Source organism: Macrotis lagotis, chromosome 4 (assembly GCF_037893015.1).
Source record: "Macrotis lagotis isolate mMagLag1 chromosome 4, bilby.v1.9.chrom.fasta, whole genome shotgun sequence".
Classification (NCBI taxonomy): domain Eukaryota; kingdom Metazoa; phylum Chordata; class Mammalia; order Peramelemorphia; family Peramelidae; genus Macrotis; species Macrotis lagotis.
The window spans coordinates 177,485,301-177,504,566 of record NC_133661.1 but is presented as its reverse complement, the minus strand read 5'-3'; the positions used below and the strand labels follow the sequence as shown (position 1 = coordinate 177,504,566).

Below are 19,266 nucleotides of genomic sequence, written 5' to 3'. Positions count from 1 at the left end.
ATAGTATCAGTGTTCAAAGGAATCAGGAATCATTTTGGTTTGTGTTGTGTAGGATTTGGGAGTAACAGGAAGAGGGGGCAGAAGACCTTATTCTCAGCCCCGGCTATGGTTAAAAATTAACTACCTGAAATAGAGAAAGTCTAATCACTATGGACTTCAGATTCTTCACCTGTAAATGATAAGTTTGGCATACAAGATTCAGGCAAGCTATAACACAAATCAATAATATTACTTTTCTCAATGCATGAGGAATGAGATCAGATCTCTTTTAGCTGCTTGAAAAAAATTATTTTATAATTACAAAGTACTACAGAGAACTAGATTACTTAGCTTTTTCAAGTCTCAACTAAAACCCCCCACTCTTCTAGAAACCATGCTCCATTCCCCTCAAGACCAGTTCATTCCCTCTCTTGATAATTTCTAAATTATCCTGTACACAGTTTGTACTCCCCTCATTCCAATTTATCCTGTACACAGTTGACTCCCCTCATTAGATTATGAGCTCCTTCATTGTAGACTGCTTTTCCCTTTCTTTGTATCTCTAACACTTTTCACAATGTCTTGTACATAATATGGGCTTAATAAATAAATACTTGTTGATTTGACTTGAGTAAAGATGCTTCCAGGACATAGACTTAGATGTGGAATTTTGGGAAGGTATTTTAAAGAGATTCTACTGATGCTATGCTGAATCAGTGCAATGTCATTGATAAAGTCAGAGTGATCAAAGGTCAAAGTAAACTTAAACTGTCACAATGAATCACCAGTAAAACATCAGTATCATGATTTTGGTGCTATAAAGGACCTCAAAGGTTTTCCTGCCCAAGTCCCACAGGAATAATGCTAATTTCTCTCCCAGCACATTTTCTGGTCTACTCCAACACCCCCAATCAGTTACTTTTCCTTTTCCCCCCCATTTGACTCTACCCTGAGGCTAATTTGATAAAACTTGTGAATACTTGCTTGAAGCCTCCATAATCTGAGATGTCCCTATGACCTGATCACTCTCCTCCAGCAACTCATCCTCCAAACTATGCACTATACTTAAACACTACTGTAAATATTTATTGTTTGTTGACTTTCAGAGCATATTATGCTCTTACACATTAGTGACTTAGCACTCTGAAGACATTCCTCAATGGAATGTAGATACCTGACCCATCATTCTTCCCATCCTACTGATTCTTAACCTCTGCCAAACTCTGTCCTCTCATTGCTCATTCTGTCACTCCCAATCACCTCAATTCTACACTCCAGATATACCTACCACTTCTACTGTGATCTCTAAAAGGTCTGCTCCAAAGGTAACCAACTTGCTTTCCTCTTTAACTTTTTCCCCCTTTATCACTCCTATCACTTTTGTCTTCTAATTATAAGGCAATCCTGGCCACCTTTAGTTCAACTCTCTGATTGTAGTAGAGGGATCCAAATACTCCTTACTCACCATTAATACTTTCATACTGCCCCTCCGTCACCATCACTTTCTCCCATTTGAGGTTCACTGACTCTACATCTATCATGCAATCAAGATACTAGTAGCTGTTATTTGTTGACTTTCAAAGTATTCTTCTCTCTTTAATAAGTTCAGAACTAGGCTCACAGCAGAACTAGAAGAACATTGTACACCCTAACAGCAACATGGGGGTGATGGTCAACATTAATGGACTTGGTCATTCCATCAGTGCAACAATCAGTCATAATTTTGGGGTATCCATGGAGAATACCATCTGTATCCAGAGAAAGAATTATGGAGTTGAACAAAGACCAAAAACTATTACCTTTAATTAAAAAAAAACATTATCTTATTATGTAATTTTTCTATCTCTTACTTTATGTTTCTTCCTTAAGGATATGATTTTTCTCTCATCACATTCAACTTAGACAAATGTATGCCATGTAAAGAATGTAAAGACTCTTCTGTGGGGGGGAGGGAAGTAAGATTAGGGGGAAAATTGCAAAATTCAAAATAAAATCTTTAAAAAAAAAGAACCAGGCTCACAGTCTTTCTCTTCTTTAATTCCTATCCTTAAATCAGAGTACTTCTTGCAAATATTGAAGAATCAAAACTTCTCAGTTCCTCAATTTAGTAATTTTCCATGACCTTCTCTGCCACATCTCAAAGATAAAAATAATAATATCTTCCTTCTTGCCATCAGCTACAAGTTTTCTACTTCCATGTATATGAACTATGATATTCCTTTGTCTTATCATAGTCTTTTACTGTTCCTCTGCCTTAAAACTACTAACTTGATTCTTCATTCACACAATGGCCTCTAATTCCTCAACTCTTTAGTTCTTTCTCAGGTCATAACCCCTTTATCAGTTATACTTTCCTCCTTTCTTTATACTGACCCATTGATGAAACAGTTCAATTCTATACTATCTTCTACTCTTGAAACCTTCCCTCCATATCCTGTCACTAATTTTGCCCTGTTAAGCCCTAGCCTTGGCTTACTCTTAAACATGTATTACCTTTGATTTTATTCATGTACTAATGAATGAAATTGGAGAAAAAATACAAAATCATGCTGAATTCACTAGAATTCTATGTTACATAATCAAAAATATCCCTTTCCTGGAAACTATGTCTCATATTTCATTTAAAAAAATTAGATCAGGCATTAAGAGCTCCCTATCATTCCTTCTTCATCTCACATCACTCAAACCTCTGCCACTTTTTCACTCTTGTTTCACATGAAGAAGTGAATTTTCTTCTTAACAAAACACACCTTTTACATGCACAAGTGATTCTATTCCATCCTACCTTCTCATTCAGATTGCCTCACTCTCTCACTAATATTTAATTATTCTCTACTGGCTACTTTATTGTGTCCTACAAATATGTCAATGTTTTTCCCATCCTTAAAAAAAATCCTTAATTTGATCCATTTATTTCTGCTAATTCTCTGCTAATCTCTGCTAATATCTTTTTGACCTCCTATAGCTAAAAATTCCTTAAGAATGCCAGAAAAGCAGGGAATCTTAAGAGCTCTCCCCCAGACCACTTCAAATGTCTCAAAATTACCACTCTAACCAAATTCTAGAGTGGCAGAATTCAAAGAAAGACAATGAAATAATTTTCCAACCCAATCAAACAAGGAAAATCTGCAAGAAGAATATGTTCCACTAGGGCTGAAAAGGGCCACAGCACAGCTTGGACCACACTGGAGTAAAACAGCTCCAGCCTTCCAGAAACAGCCTTCAGGACAGCTGGGTGCCTAGGGTCACATGTATCTGACAATAGGAGCAGTTTACAGACCTTTCAGTCCAAGGATTGCCAAGGACAACTAGGAAGGTCAGTGGTAAAATTTTGCCCCACCAGAGTGAGCCCAGGTTAGTGCAGGCTTCATGGAAGCCCCAGTCCTGGGAACTAGCAGAACCACCCAGAAGCTCCTTCCAAAATGCTCAGTCCATAGATGGTAGGAGGGTCAAGGAAGACTGCAGAAGTCTCTCCACTATCCCTGGGACAGGACTCTGTTGATTGACCCATATGAAAATCCAGGTTGCAGACTGGAGTCCCAGTCTCAGGAAAAAAGGAGCTTTACTGCCATAGTGGAGTAGGGACCTTCCTCACTATTCCAGGACAGAGAGAGGAGTGCTTGCAGTCATTCACAGACCAGAGCACAGACCAGGAGAGCAGTCAGAACCTCTCATAAGACTTTGAAGGCATGAAAATCATGAAAACCAAGTCAGCAACTTAGTGAAAGAATTACAAAAAATACTGAATAAAATAACTAAAACCCTCAAAAACTTGGCAAACTATATCTGCCATGCTTGAAGCTGAGCCCTACCTTAAGAAAGAATTAAAATCAAGTTATAGACTGGAGAAATGAGCAAATAACAGAAGAAAAAGAATCCGACCATAGACAATTACTTTGGTCTCATGGAGGATCAAAATACACACTTAGAACATGACAAAATTAAAACCTCTGCATCCAAAACCCCCAAGGAAAATAGGAATTGGTTTCAGACTTTGGAAGAGGTCAAAAAAGATTTTGAAAATCAAGTAAGGGAGACAGAGGAACAATTGGAATGAGGAGTGAGAGTGATGTAGGAAAATCATGAGTACTAAGTCAGTAGAGCTTGGTGAAAGAATTACAAAAAAGTACTGAAGAAAACAAAATCTTAAAAACCAGTTTGGGTCAAATGGAAAAAGCATTCCACAAGGTCAATGAGGAAAAATATGTCATAAAAAGCAGAAGTGGATAGATGAAGGGATACAAAAGTTCTCTAAAGAAAATAATTTCTTCAAATGTAGACTATAACTAAGGAAAGCTGATGACTTTGTGAGAATTCAAGAAACAATAAAACAAAACCAAAAGAATGAAAAACTAGAAGAAAATGTAAACTATCTCACTGGAAAAAAAACTGACCTGGAAAACAGATCCAAAAAAAATAATTTTAAATTTATTGGGCTACCTGAAAGTTATGACAAGGAAACAATCCTAGACTTCATTTTTCAAGAAATTATCCTAGAAAATTGCCCTGATATCCTAGAAAAAGATGGTAAAATAGAAGTAGCCAGAAAAAAAATAATTCAGGTATCATGAAGCTACAGTCAGAATTATACAGGATTTACAGCTTCTACAATAAAGGCTCATAAGGATTGTTATATGATATTCTGGTAGGCAAAAGAGCTTGGATTAAAATCAAGAATCAACTACCCTGCAAACCAGAAGGTACTCTGTCAGGGAAAAGGACATTGAGTGAAGTAGGGGACTTTCAAGCTTTCCTATTAATACAACCAGAGCTGAACAGAAAGTTCGATCTTCAAACATAGAGAGGGTAAATGGGAAGGGCAAATCATGAGGGATTTAATGATGTTGAATTGCATAGATTCCTGCATGGGAAGATAACACTGATAACTCATATGAACCTTCTCATTTATTAGAGCAGTTAAAAGGAGCACATATAGAAAAGGCACAGGAGGGAGATGAATGTGAAGGTATGATATATTATAAAATTGGAGTCAAGGGACAGAAATGAATGTATTGGAAGAAAGGGAAAGAAGAGTTGAAATAAAATATTTCACATAAAAGAGGCAAGAAAAAACTTTTGCAATGGAGTGGAAGGAGATGAGGGGGAATGAGTGAGCCTTCATTCTCATCCTCAAAGAGGAAACAACATACACATTCAATAGGACATAGAAATCTATCTTACCCTAGAGCAGGGTTGGCCAACCTTTCTTTTAAAAGAGTTTATTGAAGCAATAGACAATATATTTTGATTTGTCATTTTAGTGAGAGATCTGCGGTAGCTTGGCTTCCTTTACTAAGGCATTTTAGTAAACCCACAAGCAGCCACATAAAATCATCCTTCAAGCTGCATGAAGCCTGCCACACATTTTGGGTAGCCCTGACCTAGAGGAAAAAAGGAAAAGAAAAGGATGGGAGAAAGGGAAGGGAGGGAAGATTGTGGGAGAGGGGAGTCAGATAAAATGAGGGACAAGGTGAAAGGAAAGAGAACAGAATAAATGGGGCTTGGGAGGAAAAGGATGGAGGGAAATTACATCTAGCAATAGCATCTGAGGGAAAAAATAATATTGAAGTCTCTGATGGATTTATGATAAAGAATGCAATCCATCCAATATGTGAGCACGGACTGAAGTACACTTTTTTCCCTCTCATTTCATTTTCCTTGAGATTTCTCTATCTTAATGGGGAGAGAGGGGATTATGTTTACTTTTACAAGACTATTGTATGCAACAGCTAGGTGGTGCAGTGGATAGACCATCAGCCCTGGAGTTAGGAGGACCTGAGAAATTTTGTTTTTTATTTATATTTATTTTTCTAATTTTTTAAAAGTTATTACATATATTTATATTTGTTTTCACATTACTACAATAGTCTTGTATGTTGGTTTTTGTTTTTGCAAGGCAAATGGGTTTAAGCGACTTGCCCAAGGCCACACAGCTAAGTAATTATTAAGTGTCTGAGGCAGGATTTGAACTCAGGTATTCCTGACTCCAGGGCTGGTGCTCTATCCATTGCGTCACCTAGCCCCCCTTTAAACTCTTTTTAAAGAAGGAAATCCCTATGAACTCAAGTCTTTTTTGATCCCCACAAGTCTTCTGTCCTTTATTATTCCCTTTCTCCTTATCTAGAGGCTTAGCAATGGCCTTGAAGATAAAGAGAATGATTATACTTGGTCTTTGTGGTCTAATAGATCTGTCTCCATTTTCATTTTCATTGTAAGTAGTCAATAATGACTTCTAGGATAATCAGTACAAAATAGCAATCTAAGCAGAAACAATTACTGGATGACCTGAGCATATAATAATGATCTGTCACCTTTACCTTCTGTTATTCCTTCATCGAAACCTTTCAGTGTAGATGTGTTGTTAGGTGTAAGTAATTCTTAGTTTTTTCAGAGAAAAACACAACACATTTCAACCTCTCAATTTTTGACTGTCTTGTCATATTATTGATTTTCCATTTTTCAGTGTTCAAAAAACAATGGAGGGATATGTTCTCTTTAGAAGTAAATATTTAAGATGGGTAATGTCTCTTTCTGGCAAAATCTGGGAATTAATTTCATTTTGGTGCAGGGAATTATAAAAATATGATGCAGGGAGTTATGAATATAGGAAATTTATAACTGGAAACAGATTTTTGTAATCCTTTAGACTGTTAAGCTTTTATAAAAAATGTTATCTGCTCTTGTTACATAAATTGACTTTTATTGTTCCACTGCTCCATGTAAAATTTGTAATGTCTCTTCATTCCCACCCCACAACTTCCAACCTTTTACTTAGTTCTGGTACCATGAGGGGAGGTATTTTCCCTTTGCCATCAGGCTCCAGACACTTGAGTAACCAGAGAATGGACAAGACTATAAAAACCTAATCTAAACTCCTCGATTGATACAAAGACTCCAAAGTCTTACCCCAGCCAGCTCTCACTGACTCTCTCTCCTCTCTCTCTCTCTCTCTCTCTCTCTCTCTCTCTCTCTCTCTCTCTCTCTCTCCCAGACAAACCTTGCCTAGCCTTTTATTATTCGTTCCTCAATCACTCCTCAAAGTGCCTGATGCTTCTCCAGAAGAAAAGGCTTTAATCTATACACTTTGTAGGCTTCTATAAAAAAAAATCCTGAGCAGTTTTAAATCCCAAGGCTGTATGTGAATTCTGTCACTATTCAAAAAAACTTTCAATCTTAAATTTGGCAACACCAAAACCCAGCAACAATTTTAGCTCCTTACCAGACTCATACATCTTTAGTGGATTCTTTATCAGGGCCTTGAATATAGTGGCAGGACTTCAAGAGAGTAAAACCATATACTATCTTCTTTTTTAAAGTTGAAGGATCAAAGATCTAGATTAGCACCTAGACCAAGACTCCAAATTAACCTACAAAAATTCATTGTTCTGAAATAGGCCAAATATGCCACTTAATATACTCATTTTAGTTATTCTTGGGTGTGGAAGAGACTCAAAAATATTAGTTATTGTTTAAATTACCTGAAGCGGTTAAGAACAGAAGCAGGAGAAAATCTGTTACTAGGATCTCTGGGGATTGATAGTTACTTCTCTGGGTAGACTGAAGTGAAGCCTTCATTGTAAGCAATGGTTTCTGAATAAAAGAAAAAGAAAGTTATATTTGCACATTACTTTCTTCTTCCTGTCTGTGAAATTCTGGGGAGCCCCACCATGGGAAATCCTAGGCTTTAAATCTGAAAGAACTCAATTTCTACTACTGTTAATTCTACTGGATTAGTAAGGGACAAGAAATGGTTTTTGTCCCAAAGAGAAGGCAAAATGGAAAATTGTAACTATCCCTCAGGCCATTTCAAGTTAAAGTACTTCTTTATTTCCTGCTGTGGGCTGAGATGGTTGACTAGAAGACCTGTAAACAGAATTTAATGACAGATTAAGGAAGCTTGAATAGCTTGATTTAGTTCACCTAGATCTTCCTGGACCACAATACAAGCATTAACAAATTGGTTATTTTCTTTAAACATAACAGTCTGAAACCAACAGTCAGGTGAATAAATCACTGTTACAATAATATCCCACAGGGACATAGAAAAAGCTTCATCAAATGCCACTTTCAAAATTGATTTTTTTTATGTATTTGTGCATTGAATTCCTTTCTGAACTTTCTTAACCTTTCCCCAGGCAAACTTTGAAGGGGCAGGAGACAAGAGAGACAAGACAAGTTCTAAATCTCCAAGTACTCCAAGATCTCTTTTTATTGAACCAAATACAAGTGCTTAAATGTCCTCCCCAGTCCCTGGTCCACTCCCACTCCTATGGCATGGCACTTAGTAAAACAATAGTCTGGTGTTCAAGGTACCAGCTGATGAAGGTTTAAAGTACTCCCACCCACAACAGTCCCTAACATTTGTGAATATAGCATTTTTAAATGTATTTCCATATTTATCCTATTGTGAAAGAGAAATCAGACTTAATGCAGGGGAAGGGGAACCATGAGAAAGAAAGAAAAAATCAAAATAAGTTTTAAAAAGTGAACATAATATGCTTTACTCTGCTTTCAGACTCCACAGTTTTTCTTCTTGATTTGAATGGCATTTTCCATAACCAGTGTCTCAGGTTTGCCCTAAACCAGTGAACTAAATCACTGAAGAGGAGTTTCTTCCATCAAAGTTGATCATCTCAAAATGGTACTGTGAATGTGAACAATGTTCTCTTGGTTCTGATAATGTTACTCAGCATCAGCTCATGCAAGTCTTTGCCATGTTTTTCTAAACCAGCGATTCATGATTTCTTACAGAACAACAGTAGTCTGTAACATTTATATACCATACTTGTTCAGCCATTTCCCAACTGATGGGCATTGCCTCAATTTCCATTTCCTTGCACTACAAAAAAGAGTTGCTTTAATATTTTTGAACATGTGGATCTTTACAATCTCATTGAGATATAGACCTAGTAGTGGTATTTCTAGATCAAAGGTGGTACACATTTTTATAGTACTTTGAGCATTTTGGCTCAAAGAAGAATTAACACACACACTCAATTAAATTAATAAATTTATCTTAGCTTTCAAGTATTAAAAGGGAAAAGGGGGAGAGGAGTAGGGGCAGGAAAAGAAGAACTGACAGAAAGAAGGGAAGGAAGAAGGGACAAAGGGAAAGGGGAAAGATAGAGAACAGGGGTTGGATAAAAGAGGGCAAACACACTGAAGGAAGGGGTATTCAGAAGCAAAATACTGGGAAATAGGGATAAGGTTTAAAAAAAGGAGAAAAATACAAACAGGGAAGATAGCATGGAGGGCAATAAAGAGGTACTAATTATAACTTTGAATGTGAATGGGATGAACTCTCCCATAAAATGTAAAGAGCAGAATGGATTAAAAAACCAGAATCCTACAATATGCTGATTAAAAGAAGTTCATTCAAAGCAGAAAGATATATACAGAGTAAAGGTAAAAGGTTGGAGCACAATATGTTATGCTGAAGTGAAAATGGCAGGGGTAGCAATCCTTAACTTGGAAAAAGCAGATGCAAAAATAGATCTCATTAAAAGAGATAAGGAAGGAAACTATATCCTCCTATAAGTAACATATTCAATGAAGCAATTTCAATAGTAAATATGAATGTACCAAGTAGTATAACATCCAAATTCTTACAGGAGAAGCTGAATGAGTTACAAGAGGACTTAGCAAAATTATACTGGTGGGAGACCTCAACCTCCCTCAGAATTACATGACTCTAATCATAAAATAAACAAGAAGGAAGTTAAGGAGATAAAAAAAATGTTAGAAAACCTAGACATGATAGAACTTTGGAGAAAACTGAATGGTGATAGAAAGGAATATACTTTTTTCTTCCAGTACATGGCACATACACAAAAACTGACCCGGTAATAAGGGATTAAAAAACTCATAATCAAATACAGAAAGGCAGAAATAGTGAATACTTCCTTTTTTGGACCATAATGTAATAAAAGTAATGTGCAGTAAAGGGCCAGGGAGAGATAGATCTAAAATTAATTGAAAACTAAATAACCTCATTTAAAAATAATGTGTGGATCAATCAACAAATTATAGATAAAATTGATTTCATCCTAGACAATAACGAGACAAGATACCAATAGAGATGAAGCAATTATTAGGGAATATATTATATGTCAATGCTTACATGAATAAAGAAGAAATCAATGAACTAAGTATGCAAATAAAAAATTAGAAAAAGAAAAAATTAAACCCCCCCAAATTAAATAACAAATTAGAAAATCTAAAAATTAAAGGAGAAATAAATAAAATCAAAAGAAAATTATTGAATTAATAAATAAAACCAACAGTTGCTTTTATTAAAAAAAACAATAAAATAGATAAACCTTTGGCTAACTTGATTTAAAAAAGGAAAAATACCAAATTACTAGTATCATAAATGAAAAAAAGCTGAACTCACCACCAACAAGGAGGAAATTAAAGTAATAAGAACTATTTTGCCCAACTATATGCCAATAAATTTGATAATCTAAGTGAAATGGATGAATATTTACAAAAATAAAAGTTAGCCATGTTAAATGAAGAGGAAATAAAATATACCTAAATAACACTATCTCAGAAAAAGAAATTCAAGAAGCCATCAATGAACTGCCTAAGAAAAAATCCAGGGCTAGATGGATTCACAAGTGAATTGTAATAAACATTTAAGGAACAATTGGTTCCAATTCTATATAAACTATTTGGAAAAATAGGTGAAGATGGAATTCTGCTTAATTGCTTCTATGATACCAATATGCTGCTGATACCTAAACCAAGAACAATCAAAACAGAATTAAAATTATAGACAAATTTCCCTAATGAATATAGTGCAAAAAATCTTAAATAAAATCTTAGCAAAGCTATTTCAGCAAGTTATCACTAGCAAAATACACTATGACCAAGAAGGATTTATTCCAGGAATGCAGAGTTAGTTTAACATTATGGTAATTGTTAGTATAATTGAGTATATCAATAACAAACCTAACAGAAATCATATGATTATCTCATTAGATGCTGAAAATGCTTTTTTTAAAAGGTTTTTTTTTATTTTGAGTTTCACAATTTCCCCCCATTCTTTCTTCCCTCCCTCCATGCCCCACAGAAAGCATTCTGTTAGTCTTTACATTGTTTCCATTGTATACATTGATCTCAGCTGAATGTGATGAGAGACAAATTACATCCTTATGGTAGAAAAATAAATTATAAGAGATAGTAAAATTACATAAGATAACATTTTTTTTTCTGAAATTGAAAGTAATAGTCTTTGGTCGTTATTCAAAGTCTACAATTCTTTCTCTGGATAACAATGGTATTTTCCATTGCAGATAGCCCAGAATTGACCCTGGTTGTTGCACTGGAGGAATAGCAAGTCCATCAAAGTTGATCATTACCCCATGTTGCTGTTAGGGTGTACAGTGTTTTTCTGGTTCTGCTCATCTCACTCAGCATCAGCTCATGCAAATCTTTCAAGGCTTCCCTGAATTCCCATCCCTCCTGGTTTCTAATAGAACAATACTGTTCTATGAAATACATATATCACAGTTTGTTAAGCCTTCCCCAAAAGAAGGACAATTACTTAATTTCCAATTCTTTGCAAACACAAACAGGACTGCTATGAATATATTTGTGATATTTTTACCTCCTTTCTTCATCTCTTCTGGGTATAGACCCAATAGTGGTACTGCTGGATCAAAAGGTGTGCACATTTTTGTTGCCCTTTTGGCATAATTTCAAATTACTGTCCAGGAAGGTTGGATAAGTTCACAGTTCCACCAACAATGTATTAGTGTCCCAGATTTCCCACATCCCTTCAGACATTGATCCTTGTACTTTCTGGCCATATTGGCCATTCTGAGAGGTGTGAGGTGGTACCTCAGAGATGCTTTAATTTGTATTTCTCTAATAATTATAGATTTAGATCAATTTTTCATATGACTATGGATCGCTTTGATTTCCTCCACAGAAAATTGCCTTTGCATATCCTTTTATCCTTTTACCATATGTCAATTGGGGAATGATGTGGTTTTGTTTTGAAAATCTGACTCAGTCCTCTGTATATTTTAGAAATGAGTCCTTTGTCAGGAAGACTAGTTGTAAAAGTTGTTTCCCAATTTACTCCATTTCTTTTGATCTTGGTTACAGTGGTTTTGTCTGTGCAAAAGCTTTTTAATTTGATGTAATCCTAATTATCTAGTTTGTTTTTAATGATGTTCTCCATCTCTTCCTTTGTCATGAACTGTTTCCCCTTCCATAGACCTGACAGGTAAACTACTGCTTGATCTTCTAGTTTGCTTATAATATAGCTTTTTATGTCTAAATCCTGTATCCATTTTGAGCTTATCCTGGTATAAGGGTGTGAGGTGTTGGTCTAATCCAAGTTTATGCCATACTAATTTCCAATTTTCCCAAAAGTTTTTACTGAAAAAAGAGGTTTTATCCCAATAGCTGGACTCTTTGGATTTATCATTTCCTGCTACTGCATCTAGTCTATTCCACTGATCAACCACTCTATTTCTTAGCCAATACCAGACAGTTTTGATAACTGATGCTTTATAATGTAATTTTAGATCTGGTAGGGCCAAACCACATTCTTTTGTACTTTTTTTCATTGAATCCCTGGAAATTCTCGACTTTTTATTTCTCCATATAAATTTACTTACAACGTTTTGTAACTCATTAATGTAATTGTTTTGAAATTTTAATTGGTAGGACACTAAACAAGTAGTTTAGTTTGGGTAGAATTGTAATTTTTATTATATTAACTCAACCTATCCATGAATAGTTGATGTTTGCCCAGTTATTTCAATCTGATTTTATTTGTGTGAGAAGTGTTTTGTAATAGTTTCCAAAAAGTTTTTGAGCCTGCCTTGATAAGTAAACTCCGAGGTATTTTATATTGTCTGTGGTTATTTTGAATGGGATTTCTCTTTCTAGCTCTTTCTACTGTATCTTGCTAGTCATAAATAGAAATGTTGAGGATTTATGAGGGTTTATTTTATATCCTGCAACTGCTAAAATTGCTAATTATTTCTAATAGTTTTTTAGATGATTTTTTAGAATTCTCTAGGTATATCATTATGTCATCTGAAAAGAGTGAGAGTTTTGTCTCTTCTTTAACAATTCTAATTGCTTCTATTTCTTTTTTCTTCTTTTGTTGCTAAAGCTAACATTTCTAATACAATATTGAATAGTAGTGGTAATAATGGGCACCCTTGTTTCACCCCAATCTTATTGGGAATACCTCTAGCCTATCCCTATTGAATATAATGCTTGTTGATGGTTTCAGATAGATACTGATTATTGTTCTAAGTTACAATCCATTTATTCATACACTCTCTTAGTATTTTTAGTAGGAATTGGTGTTGTATTTTGTCAAAAGCTTTTTCAGCATCTGTTGATATGATCATATGATTTTAATAGGTATGTTAATGATATAATTAATTACACTAACAGTTTTCCTAATATTGAACCAACCCTGCATTTCTGGGATTAATCCTAACATGTCATAATGCTTTATCCTAGTGATAACTTGTTGTAACCATTTGGCTAAGATTTCATTTATGATTTTTGCATCTATATTCATCAGGTCGATAGGTCTATAATTTTCTTTCTCTATTTTGACTCTTCCTGGTTTAGGTTTCAGCACCAGATCGGTGGCATAGAAAGAGTTAGGCAGACTTCCATCTTCACCTATTTTTCCAAAGAGTTTATATAGAATTGGAAACACCTGTTCCTTAAATATTTGATGGAATTCACTTGTGAATTCATCTGCCCCTGAATATTTTTCCTTAGGGAGTTCAATAATTGCTTGTTGAATTTCTTTTTCAGAGATAGGGTTATTTAGGCTTTTAATTTCCTCTTCATTTAATCTGGGAAACTTATATTTTTGTAAATATTTGTCCATTTCATTTAGATTGTCAAATTTATTGGCATAGAGTTAGACAAAATAATTCTGGATTGTTACTTCAATTTCTTCCTCATTGGTGGTGAGTTCACCTTTTTCATTCATGATATGAGCAAATGGTCTTCCTTTTTTAAATCAAATTAACCAGAGGTTTATTAATTTTATTGGTTTTTCATAAAACAAGTTCTTAGTTTTATTTATTAGTTCAATAGTTTTCATGCTTTCAATTTTATTAATTTCTCCTTTAATTTCTAGAATTTCTAATTTGGTATTTAATTGGGGGGGTTAATTTGTTCTTTCTCTAATGCTTTAGTTGCATATTTAGTTCATTGATTTCTTCTTTCTCTAAATTTCTTCATGTAAGCATTTAAAGATATAATAAATATATCCCCTGACAGCTGCATTGAGTTTATCTCATAGGTTTTGGAATATTGTTTCATTATTGTGATTATCTAGTATGAAATTATTAATTCTTTCTATAATTTGTTCCTTGATCCACTCATTCTTTAAAATGATGCTATTTTATTTCCAATTAGTTCTGGGTCTATATCTCCCTGGCCCAATATTGCATATGATTTTTATTGCCTTATGATCTGAGAGAGATGTATTCACTATTTCTGCCTTTCTACAATTGATCATTAGGTTTTTATGCCCTAATAAATGGTCATTTTTTGTGTAAGTGCCATATACTGCAGAAAAAAAAGTATATTCCTTTCTATATCCATTCAATTTCCTTCATAGGTCTATCATATCTAGGTTTTTCTAACAATCTATTTATCTTCTTATCTTCCTTTTTATTTATTTTATGATTAGATTTATATAAATCTGAGAGTGGGAGGTTGAGGTCTCACACTAGTAGAGTTTTTCTGTCTGTATCTTCCTGTGGCTCTTTTAACTTCTCCTCTAAGAATTTGTATGCTATGCCATTGGGTACATACTTATTTACTATTAAAATCACTTTATTGCTTATGGTACCTTTTAGGAGCATATAGTTTCCTTTATTATCTTTTTTAACACTATCTATTTTTGCAGCTGCTTTGTCTGAGATAAGAATTGCTACCCCTGTTTTTTTTTCACTTCAGCTAAAGCAAAATATATAAACAAATTATATTAAATACATTTATACTTATATTACTCTTTATGTATCTCTATGTTTCAAATAAGTTTCTTATAAGCAACATATTGTAGGATTCTGGATTTTAACCCACACTTCTATTCGCTTACCTTTTAAGGGAGAGTTCATTCCATTCACATTCAAAATCATAATTACTACGTCTTTATTGCCCTCCACGCTACCTTCCTTCAGTTTGTATTTTTCCCCTTTATCCATATTCCCCAGTGTTTTGTTTCTGTATACCACCACCTTCAGTGTGTTTGCCCTCCTACATCAATCCTCTCCCATGTCTTTCCCCTTTCCCTTTTCTCCCTTCTTCCCTTCCTTCTATTAATTCCCCCTTTTCTCCTTCTCCCCCTCCCCCTCCCCTTTCCCCTTTTAATACTTGAAAGATAAAACAAGTTTCTTAACTGAGTGAGTCTGCTAACTTTAAGCCAAGTCTGATGACATGAAGATTCATTTGGTTCTTACCTCCTCCCTTCTTCCCCATTATTAAAATGGGTATTTTGTACCTCTTCTCCTCCATCCTCCCATCTCCTTACTGTCCCCCTTATTAAGGCTGTATAGTTTTTAAATCATTCTATCTGAGTCACAGAAAATTATGAGTATCTATCACTTCTGACTAAGTATATTCTCTCTAATAAAGATACTCTTTCTCCCAAGTGGGTATACAGCCAGTTTCATCTTATTGGATAGCAGTTTTTGTTACCCTTTTTTTTATACCTTTTCATGTTTCTCTTGAGCCTATTGTTTGATGTCCAAATTTTCTGTTTAGCTCTGGTCTTCTCTTCAGGAAATTCTGGAAGTCTTTCAGTTCATTAAATGTCCATCTTTTCCTCTGGAAAAGAAGGCTCAGCTTTGCCAGCTTTGGCTGCATTCCAAGCTCCCTTGCTCTTTGGAATATCTCATTCCAGGACCTTCAATCCCTTAATGTTGATTCAGTCAGTTCCTGCATATTCCTTATTAGTTCTCCTTGGTATTTAAATTTTTTTTTTCCTGGCTGCTTGCAGGATTTTTCTCTATTATATATGATAGTTCTGAACTTTGGCCACAACATTCCTTGGTATTTTCATTTTAGGATCTCTTTCCAGAGGTGATTGATGTATTCTTTCAATAACTATTTTTGCCCTCTGGTTTCATGATATCAGGGCAATTTTCCATCACTAAGTCCTGTAATATTAAGTCCAGGCTTTTTTTTTCTCTTCAATGTTTTCAGGAAGGCCTATAATTCTCAGGTTGTCTCTTCTTAATCTGTTCTCAAGGTAAGTAATTTTGCTGATGAGGTATGTTACATTTTCTTCTAATTTTTCAATCTTTTCATTTTGTTTAACAGAATCTTGTTGTCTCATGAAGTCATTAATTTCCATTGATTCCATTCTTTTTTTTAAGAGAAGAATTTTCTTCATTTGCCTTTTGCAACTCCTTTTCCAGTTGGTCAATTCTATTTTTGAAGGAGTTTTCCATTTGCCCAAGTGTAGTTTTGAGAGAATCATTTTCTTTTTGCATTTGCCCAGTTGAGGATTGGGAAGAATTATTTTTTTTTTGCATTTGCCCAATTGAAGATCTGAGAGAATTATTCTCATTTTGTATTTGGCCAATTGTATTTTCCAAGGATGTGTTTTCTTGTTGCAAAGTGTTATTTTCTCTTGGGTTTCTTTTCCCAATTTTTCCAACTGACTTCCAAACTCCTTCCTGATTTCTTCAAGGAAGTCTTTCTGGGCTGGAGACCAATTCATATTCTCCTCAGAAGTGCTAAATCTCTCTGGGTTAGAATCTGTTTCTTCTAATTATTTCTCCATGCCCCCCCACCCCACCCCTTTCACTGGCCTTTCTATCTATCTCTTGGATCATGTGTTGGGGTGGGTGGTGACACTGGCTCTCAGAGGTTTGCTTTTGAAGATCCTAGAATCTTTGCTCACTTGGTTTAGTAATTCCAAGGGCAGGCCCTTAGGGAGTGCTGGGTGCTTTCTCTGGAGTGTTTGGGACCCTCAGCAGCAGGGTTTGAGTTGACCTTGAACAATGTACTGAGCCCTGGGGGAGGGAGTTAATCTCTTTCCATTGAGTGAACTCTATTGCCCTGAGGGGGTGGGGCCTTGTTTATTATTTGTTCTGGGAAAAGGGCTCTGCTGAAAGTATGAAGCTCAGGTCCCCAGCCCAGCTGGTCTTTCTCCATGTGAACTCCGAAACTCTCTGTACTGGAACTCACCCTCCCATAGCTCCTTTCCCCCAGCCAAAGTCTCTGAAGTTAAAGTTGGATCTCACACCCACCACTCACCAAAGTCTCTATGGCTGAGGCTGGCCCTCTGGCTTCCCCCAGCTGCTATCCCCATGGTGATCCTCTGCTCTCATCTCCTGGTTTACCCACAGTCCCCTGAGACAGAACTTCTTGGTAGGTGTTCTTCTCCTAGCTTCTCTTTCTGGGTTTTGTCAATCCAATTTCTGTTAAGAGGTTTCTTTTATATTGTTTTTGAGGGGAAAGAGGAGCACTTAACACAGTGCCTGTCTTCTTGCTGCCATATTGTCCAGAAGTCTGAAAATGCTTTTGGCAAAGTACAGCACCCATTCCTATTAAAAACACTAGAGAGCAAAGGAATAAATGGATTGTTCCTTAGAATGATAAGCAATATCTATCTGAAACCATCAACAAACATTATATTCAATGGGGATAAGCTAGAGACATTCCCAATAAGATCAGGGGTGAAACAAGGATACCCATTATCATCACTACTATTCAATATTGTATTAGAAATTTTAGCTTTAGCAATAAGAGAAGAAAACAAATTGGAGGAATTAGAATTGGGAAGGAAGAGAAAAAACTCTCACTTTGCAGATGACATGATGCTATACCTAGAGAATCCCAAAAAACATCTAACAAACTACTAGAAATAATTAGTAGCTTTAGCAAAATTGCAGGATATAAAATAAACCCACCTAAATCCTCAGCATTAGACATTCCAATAACTTCAGACAACTTAAAATGCTCGGGAGTCTATCTGCCAAGAAAGACTCAGAAACTCAAAGAATTGTACAAAACACTTTTCACACACAAATGAAATCAGATTTAAAAAACTGGGCAAATATCAACTGCTTGTGGATAGGCAAAATTAATATAATAAAAAAATGACAATTCTGCTTAAATTAAATTACTTATTTAGTGCCATAGCACTCAAACTTCCAAAAAATTATTTTAATAAGCTAGAAAAAATTGTAACTAAATTCATAGTAGAAAAGAAAAAGTCAAGAATATCAAAGAATTTAATTTTTATAAAAAGCAAAGGAAGATAGCTCAGTCTTACCAGATATAAAATTATATTATAAAGCATCAGACATCAAAACTATCTGGCACTGGCTAAGAAACAGAGTGGTGGATCAGTGGAATGGACTAGATGCAAAAGAGATAGCAGGAAATGATTAATCTACTATTTGATAAACCCAAAGAGTCCAGCCTCTGGGATAGGAACTCACTTTTTGATCAAAACTTCTGGGAAAATTGGAAAATAATATGGCAGAGAATTAGATTAGAACAACATGTCACACCCAATACCAAGATAAGATCAAAATGGATGCAGGATTTAGACATAAAAGACAATATTATATGCTAACCAAAAGAATAAGGAATAGTTCATTTGTCAGATCTATGATAAACAGAGCAGTTAATGACCAACGAAGAGATAGAGGAACAAGATAATAAACTAGATAATTTTGATTACATTAAGTTAAAAAGCTTTTTGCACAAACAAAACCACTGTAACCAAGATCAAAAGAAATGTATTAAATTGGGAAATAATTTTTACAACTAGTTTTTTTTACAAAGGACTCATTTCTAAAGCACAAAGAAAACTGAGCCAAATTTATAAAAAAAAAAGCAAGCCATTCCTCAACTGACAAAGGATATGCAAAGCCAATTTGCAAATGAGGAAATCAAAGTTTTCTATAGTCATATGAAAAATTGCTGTAAAGCATTACTAATTAGAGAAATGCAAATTAAAACATCTCAAAGGTACCACCTCACAACTCTCAGATTAGCCCAAAGGACCAGAAAGGACAATGATCAATGTTGGAAGCGTTGTGGGAAATCTAAGACACTAATGCATTCTTGGTGAATCTGTGAACTTATCCAACATTTCTGGAGAGCAATTTGGAATTACGCCCAAAGGACAATAAAATGTGTACCCCTTTTGATCCAGCAATACCACTACTGGGTTTATTCTCTGAAGAGATCATGAAAAAGAGTTAAAATATCACTTGTTCAAACATATTCATAGTAATGCTGTTTGTGGTAGCAAAGAGTTGGAAA

General features: G+C 35.1%; 1 long non-coding RNA gene across 1 annotated transcript in view; it reads right to left on the bottom strand.

The window, feature by feature from the left end:
- LOC141520094 (uncharacterized) overlaps positions 1-19,266 on the bottom strand; it is a 147,913-nt gene that overhangs the window by 82,445 nt on the left and 46,202 nt on the right. The window contains exon 4 of the long non-coding RNA XR_012477543.1: positions 7,458-7,569. This is a non-coding gene — a long non-coding RNA (uncharacterized LOC141520094). The remainder of the gene's footprint in view (positions 1-7,457; positions 7,570-19,266) is intronic.